Here is an 8423-nt window from a genome sequence, read left to right as displayed (position 1 = left end):
CAATTTGCTATATTTTGGCATAACAATGGTTATGTTTATAATCAATAGTTGAAAGATGCATTAGTAAAATTCCGCTATGTTCACAATGTCAAAATATGGCGAATAATATTGTAGGCAATATCATTTTATTAAGTCAACAGGTAGACTTGTTCTCTTTCTTAATAACAAAGGGCCTAGGAATTTATACAATGCGAAAGTTAGTGTTTAGCAATAATTCACATAGATTGAGAATCAAATTGGTTTGATTATATATATATATATATCCCAAACTCAATCATAATTTGATTTTATATATATATATCAATCATAAGCAGAATTAATTAAAATAATTTCGCCTATTAGATTAAAAACAAGTATATGAGAATGAGATAAGATGTATAAGCACGAATTGCAACATTTTATATCAATGGTAAGTAGAAATAGAATTTGCATTAAATAAAAATAATGAAAATTCTTCAAAAAATATCTCTTCCTTTCATAAATCATTTTTTTAGTTTTCTTCAAAAAAAAATATCTATTCCTTTCATAAATCATTTTTTTTAGTTTCATATGCAATTCATTTTTGGTTATATATATATATATTGTATTTAAGAGAAAAATGGTAGTCTTAATCACACTTTGTTTATTTTTACTCCTAAAATTTGAATGGCTCGAAAGAATATATATTCACACGTGAAAATATAATCAGCGGTAAACATTTAATAAATTGTGAATTCTTTTCAAAGAATTTAAGGGCACCTTAAATGGGAAATTCTCATGATTTTCATATAAAAATGTATATATATAATAAACTATTTGTAGAAAATCCATAATACCATTAAGAATATTTTGCGCGATTAGGGATGCGTTCGCGTAACCTGATTATATTTTTAAAAGCAAATTCGGATTATGCGTTCGCGCAACTTCGAGTGAATATTTAATAAAAGGGATTTCTCCGAGGATGTAAAATAGTTTCATATAACCCGGGATGTACAGTTCACTGTTTAAATATAAGGGTGATGACGTTCTTAATTTTATTTTAAATCTCGAACATATGAATTTTTAATAAAAACTATAATATGGTCAATCTTATTGTGTACACGTATGCGTGACACGATTTTTTTTATATCTATAAAATGTATAAGGCGAATATACGTACGCGTGATTCGTTTCAAGAAAATCTTTAATTTGTAAATAATCTAAACGACAGCAGTAATAAAATCATGTAATAAAAAACGTATTTAGTAAAATCAAGATAATTAAGCCAAAAAAACAGTTAAGCGACCGTGCTAGAACCACGGAATTCGGAAATGCCTAACACCTTCTTCCGGATTAACAAAATTCCTTACTCAGGATTTCTGGTTCGCAGAATAACAAACAGAGTCATATTCTCCTCGATTCAGGGATTAAAACCGGTGACTTGGGACGCCTTAAAATTCCCAGGTGGCGACTCTGAAACAAATAAATAGATCCCGTTTCGACTGTCCTTCAATTGGAGAAAACTCCCTACGCGCCCCGCGGGGGCGGAAAAAGGAGCTGTGACAATGACCAGGCTGACCTAGAAGGCTGCTCCGTTCCAGTGGACGGAAGAGTGTGAGGCAAGCTTCTAGAAGCTCAAGATAGCTTTGACTATAGACCCAGTATTGATATTGCCTATAGGTTCGGGGTCTTATACTGTCTATTGTGATGCCTCGCGGATTGGCCTTGGAGCGGTATTGATGCAGGACGGTAGGATGATTGCCTATGCATCCAGACAGTTGAAGGTACAAGAGAAGAATTATCTTTTCCATGACCTGGAGTTAGCTACCATTGTTCACACCCTGAAGATCTGGCGCCATTATTTGTACGGTGTTCCTTGTGAGATTAATACTGATCATTGGAGCTTGTAGCACTTGTTCAAGCAAAAGGATCTTAATTTGTGCCAGAGAAGGTGGTTAGAGCTGCTGAAGGACTATGATATCACTATTTTACATCACTCGGGCAAGGCCAATGTGGTGGTCGATGACTTGAGTCGTTGGGCAGAGAGTTTGGGGAGTTTAGATTGTTTACCAGCAGCGGAGAGGCCCATGACGATGGATGTTCAAGCCTTAGCCAGCCAGTTTGTGAGATTGGATCTTTCTGAGCCCAGTCGGGTTCTAGCTTGCATGGTTTCTCGGTCTTCCTTATTTGATCGTATCAGGGAGCATTAGTATGATGACCCTCATTTGCTTGTCGTCAAGGACAAGGTTCTGCATGGTGATGCTAGAGATGTGACCATTGGTGATGATGGGGTTAATGACATAGTTGGGTTTATAGCTCGGTGCCTCAATAGTTAGTAGGTGAAGTACGAGCACCAGAGACCGGGTGGGTTGCTTCAGCAGATAGAGATTCCGAAGTGGAAGTGGAAGAGAATCACCATGGACTTCGTAGTTGGACTCCCACGACTTTGAGGAAATTCGATGCCATTTGGGTGATTGTGGATCGGCTGACCAAGTTTGCGCATTTCATTCATGTGTGTACTACCTATTCTTCGGAGCGTCTAGTAGAGATTTATATCCGAGAGATTGTTCGTATGCATGGTATTCTAGTTTCCATCATTTCAGATAGAGGTACTCAGTTCACATCACGGTTCTGGAGGGCTGTACAACATGAGTTGGGTACTCGGGTGGAGTTGAGTACAACATTTCACCCTCAGATGGACAGACAGTCCGCGTGCACTATTCAGATTCTTGAGATATGCTCCATACGTGTGTGATTGAGTTTGGAGGGTCTTGGGATCAGTTCCTGCCATTGGTGGAGTTTGCCTACAACAACAGCTATCCGTCCAGCATTCAGATGGCACCGTATGAGGCTTTATATGGTAGGTGGTATAGATCCCCGGTGGGTTGGTATGAACCTAGAGAGGCTAGATTATTGGGCACAAACTTGGTTCAGGATGCTTTGGAGAAGGTTAAGGTGATTCAGGATAGACTCCGTACAGTCCAGTCCAGATAGAAGAGTTGCGTGAACCGGAAGGTTCGTGATGTTTTCTATATGGTTGGAGAGCGGGTTCTGCTTTGGGTTTCGCCTATGAAAGGCGTTATGAGATTTGGAAAGAAAGGGAAGTTGAGTCCGACGTTTATTGGCCCTTTCGAGATATTGAGGCATATTGGGGAGGTTGCTTATGAGCTCGCCTACCCTCCCAACTTGGCAGGAGTTCATCCGGTATTTCATGTTTCGATGCTCCGAAGGTATCACGGTGATTCGTTGCATGTGTTGGACTTTAGTTCAGTCCAGTTGGACAACGATCTATCTTATGTTAAGGAGCCAGTGGCGATATTGGACAGGCAAGTTGGAAAGCTGAGGTCAAAGAACATTGCATCAGTAAAGGTTCAGTGGCGGGGTCTACCGGTCGAGGAGGACACCTGGGAAAATGAGTAGGATAAGCGCAGCCGTTACCCTCATCTTTTCACTACTTTAGGTATGTCTCTATGCTCATTCAGGAACGAACGAATGTTTAAGTGTGGGAGGATGTAATGATCTGGTAGGTCGTTTTAAGAATTTACGCCCCGATCCCCTATTAACTACATTCCCCGTGTTTGTTTCTTCTATTGTGAGTTACCGGGAGGATTTAATTGGAGATTCGGAGAGTTTTGGGACACTTAGTCCCTAAATGAGAGTTTAAGTTGTAGAATTTGGGTTGTAGTTGGAACAGTATGAAGACGGCCTCGGAATGGAATTTTGTTGGTTCCGTTAGCTCTGTTGGGTGATTTCGGGCTTAGGGGTGTGATCGGATTGTGTTTTGGAGGTTCGTAGCTAATTTAGGCTTGAAATGCGAAAAGTTGAGTTTTTGGAAATTTCCAGTTCGATAGTGAGATTTTGATCTAAGGGTCAGAATGGGATTCCGGAAGTTGGAGTAGCTCCGTAGTGTTGAATGTGACATGTGTGTGAAATTTCAGGTCATTCAGACGAGGTTTGATAGACTTTTTGATAGAAAGCGTAAATTGAGAGTTTTCGGAGTTCTTAGGCTTGAATCCGTGGTTGATTCGATGTTTCGATGTTGTTTTAGGTGTTTTAAGGATTGGAATAAGTTTGGATAGTGGTATATGTCTTGGTTGTGCTTTTGGTTGAGGTCCTGGTGGCCTCGGGATGGTTTCGGAAGGTTGTCGGAAGAATTGGGAGTTTGTTTGAGCAGCTTCAGCTGCTGATCTTCTATCATAACCGCACCTATGGTTGGGTCCCGCAGGTGCGTAGCCGCAGAAGTGGCGGTATCATCGCAGAAGCGGAAAGGGGAGAGACAACAGGAGTCGCAGAAGCGGGAGCTTCACCACAGAAGTGGTACCGCATCTGCGTATGGGAAACCGCAGGTGCGGAAGCTGGGCGTTAGTGAATTGTCGCAGATACGACTTTTGTTCCGCAAAAGCGGGACCGCACCATGGCCGCAGAAGCATATTCGCTGGGCAGAACATATAAATAGATGCCTTCGCAAATTTGAGCTATTCTTTCCCCATTTTCATCCGGGAATTGAGCTTTTGAGGAGGTTTTTAGAGGGAATTTAAGGGAGCTTCGAGGAGGTAAGATTCTTGGAACCTAAACTTGTTATTATAGTTATTTTTATCATTCTAAGCAGGAAAATTTAAGGAAAATTAGTGGAAAATTGAGGTTTAGGGCTTGATTAATTGGAGGGCTTTGAGTGATGATTTGAGGGGCCATTTAAGGTCCAATTTTGGTACATTTGGTATGAATGAACTCGTGAGAGTGTGAGAATTTTGAAAATACAAATTTTACCCAATTCTGAGATGTGGTCCCAGATGGCATTTTGGTTATTTTACCTCATTTCGCGTATTAGCCTAGAATTTATTTGTAGAATCAGTTACTTGAAGTGTTATTTATATTATGCAATTGAATTGAATAGATTTGAGCCATTTGGAGTCGAATACTCGTGGCAAGAATGTGATCTCAGGTTGATTATTGAGTTGGTTCGAGGTAAGTGGCTTGCCTAACTTTGTGTGGGGAAACTCCCCTTAGGATTTTGGTATTATTGATAATTGAAATGCCTTGTACGTGAGGTGACGAGTGCGTACTTGTGCTAAATGTTGAAAATTCGATTTTTCATTAAGTACTTACAATTATGTCCCTTTTCCTGTTTATACTACTTGCAAATTTAAGCATGTTGTTAGCTTAGGAAAGCATGCTTAATTGACTTAATTTCCTTACTTGCTCAAATTGCCTTATTTGGATTACGTGCAGCATGCTAGGTTAGAGATACCTGTTTTACCTTGGTATGGAACTTGAATTGCACTGTGTATTCTTGTTGTTGTTGTTGTGTGTTTACTTTAGGACTACAGGACGGTATCCCTGGAGATCACCCTGTATGTTTACTTTGGGGCTACGGAACGGTATTCCGGGATATCCCCATGCACATCTATATTGGAACTACGGGACTGCACCCGATAGATTCCCTCTGTATTGTGTATGTACATTTGGGACTACGGATCGGTACTCCGGGAGATCCCCCTCGCATTATGAGTTAGACTACGGGATAGTATCTCGGGAGATCCACCGGATACTTATATTTAGGACTACAGGACGGTATCCTGGGAGATCCTAAATTGCTTGCACAAATTATCATACCCAATTGGTCTTGAAAAAGTCAATTAGGGAAAAATCACTCAAACTACCGAGAGGTATAGAATGAGAAGTTTAGTGCATTGGTTAGATCATAATCCCCAACATGACAACCTTGCCTTAGTTTCGAGAACCCGTCAAGTAATCACCTAGGAGAAAGTCACTTCCCTAGTGCCTCTTTAACTATTTAGAACACCCTACAAGCAATCATTCGTAGTTTAATTTAGCATCTTATTAGCATAATATTAGAAGTAATCAAAAGACCAACTATGATTGAAAGTGCAATTAAGAGCAATTACGCATCTCTAGTTTAGATAGGAATCCAATTCCCACTTCTAGCTTCCTTTGGATTCGATCCCGACCATCTCGGGTAAAAGTTGCTTCGACCACTCTCGCTACTTTGTAGTGGTGCAGGGTTGGCTTTGATCACTTTTTGGCGCCATTGACAGTGAGCTAACAGTTTTGGCTATCTATCTAAATAGTTTTGTGTATTGTTCTTCTTTCCTTCTGCATTACTAATTCGTGTGTGTCACAACTTCAGGTACAAAATGGCAGCAAACAACACACCTCTTGGAGATCTTCCGTCGGGGGAGGAGGTAGATGACAATATTGATGATGAGATTCCTGTTGTGCCTCAAGGACAAAGGAAAGGCTGCCAGGCCAATGATAATATTCCAGACCTTCCCCCGCCACCTCCAAGAGTGGCTCCTCGAGTGCTTCCCAATCAAGAATATGCTAGTGCAATTGTCCCACCCCGGATCCGAGTGGGCAATTTTCAAATTATAAATGTGATGCTGATGTTGCTAGAGCAGCGAGGGTATTTCACGGGCGCTGCCAATCAGAATGCTTACAAACATCTCAAGGGTTTTGTGGATACCTGTTGGGGACGCTAGCAAACTAATGTGTCGGAGGATGCACTTCAGTTGAGACTATTCCCTTTCTCACTTAGAGGGAAGGCATTGGATTGGCTTGAATGACTTCCCAACCATTCCATCACTACTTGGGATGAGTTGGCGGATAAATTCATTGCAAAGTTCTTCTAGCCTGGGCACACGGCAGCATTGAGATATGAGATCTTAGCTTTCAAGCAGGAGCCCACCGAACCATTACATGATATATGGGAGCGATATAGAACCATGGTAAAAGAATGTCCCAATAATGATATGACTGAGGCAATGATACAACAGACTTTCTATCGGGGCATTAACACAACAAACCAATGCATAGTGAACCAACTTGCTGGGGGTAATTTCATGAAGGTGTCTTATGATGAAGCTTGTGACATCCTTGATGAGATGGCTGACACGTCCTCCGCTTGGCAAAGTAGAGCCAATGTGTCACAGGGTGACCCCACAGTCACTCACTTGCACAAAGAGCTACATGATCATGGGCAGGCTGTAGCAGAGCTGACAACAACAATGAACCAGCTAGCAAAGGCACAATTACAACAGGTTCAAAATTAGCGCCAAGTAAATGCTATGGAGGATGTCAACATGCTTGAGAACAAAAGAAGACAAAGAGATCAATAGAACTAAGGGAGTTCGGATCAATATGACAATGATTGTGGTGGATTCTAAGATGATGGTTATGATGGGCAGAATGAAGAGGTGCAATACGTGAACAACTATCAAGTCCAAATGGGAAATTCTTCCAATCAACAACAATGGAGACCCTAAGGCAATTGGGGCAATCAACAACAACAAAGGAATAGTAATTGGGGGAACAACAACCAAAATTCCAATTGGGGCAATCAGAACAATCAGGGTGGTTGGAACAATGGCAATCAAAGAAATCGGGGGCAAGGCTTTCAAAGGCCCCCAATGTATCAACAACCAAACAATCCACCCCCATTTCCATCCCAAGGTCCTAGTTCTTCCAACAATGAAATGGTGATAATTGAAATGATGTTTGAATAGATGATGAAAAAGAATGCAGACTCTGATGCTCAGTTGGCTTCCCATAATACTTCAATCAGAAACTTGGAGGTTCAATTAGGACAAATCTCACAATCCTTGAATACTCACCCTAAGGGGGCTCTACAGAGTGATACGGTAGTTAACCCGAAGGGTGGGAACAATCATGTTATGGCGGTAACTACAAGAAGTGGAAGAGGCGGTGATGTGAATCCCTCCAACCAAAAAGAAATTTTGAGTGATGAAGTTGAGTTGCAAGAAGATGAGATTCCTTTGGTGGTTGAAAATGTGATTGATGAGAACGTGAATGAGGAAATGAGGATTGATATTTAAGATGCCGAGGTGGAGACTCAGAAGCAGAAAAATGATAATTAATTTAAGAAGTTTATTGACATGATGAAGAGCTTATCCATTAATGTGCCTTTGGTGGAGGCTCTAGAGCAAATACCGGGTTATGCTAAATTTATGAAGGACTTGGTGACAAAGAAAAGATCCATGGATTGTGAAATTATCAAGATGACCCACCAAGTTAGTGCAATAGTGCACTCAATGGCCCCGAAGCTAGAAGATCTCGGTGCTTCCAACATTCCTTGCACCATTGGGAGTGCAGACTTTGCAAAAGCTCTATGTGATTTGGGGAAAAGTATCAACTTGATGCCCTACTCAGTTTTCAAGACTTTGGGTATTACGCAACGAGGCCGACTTCCAAGAGATTGCAAATGGCGGATAGAACTATGAAGAGACCATTGGGTATCATTGATGATGTTCTTATCCGGGTGGACAAATTTATCTTCCCAGCTAATTTTGTGATCTTGGACTATGAGGTAGATTATGAGGTTCCAATCATATTGGAAAGACCTTTCCTTGCTACTAGGAAGGCCTTGGTTGATGTAGAAGTAGGGGGACTCACCTTCTAGGTGGGTGATGAGAAAGTGGTCTTTAATA

Source organism: Nicotiana tabacum, chromosome 3, assembly GCF_000715075.1.
Source record: "Nicotiana tabacum cultivar K326 chromosome 3, ASM71507v2, whole genome shotgun sequence".
NCBI classification, from domain to species: Eukaryota; Viridiplantae; Streptophyta; class Magnoliopsida; order Solanales; family Solanaceae; genus Nicotiana; species Nicotiana tabacum.
The sequence above is the reverse complement of the archived record's forward strand: the minus strand, read 5'-3'. Positions refer to the sequence as shown.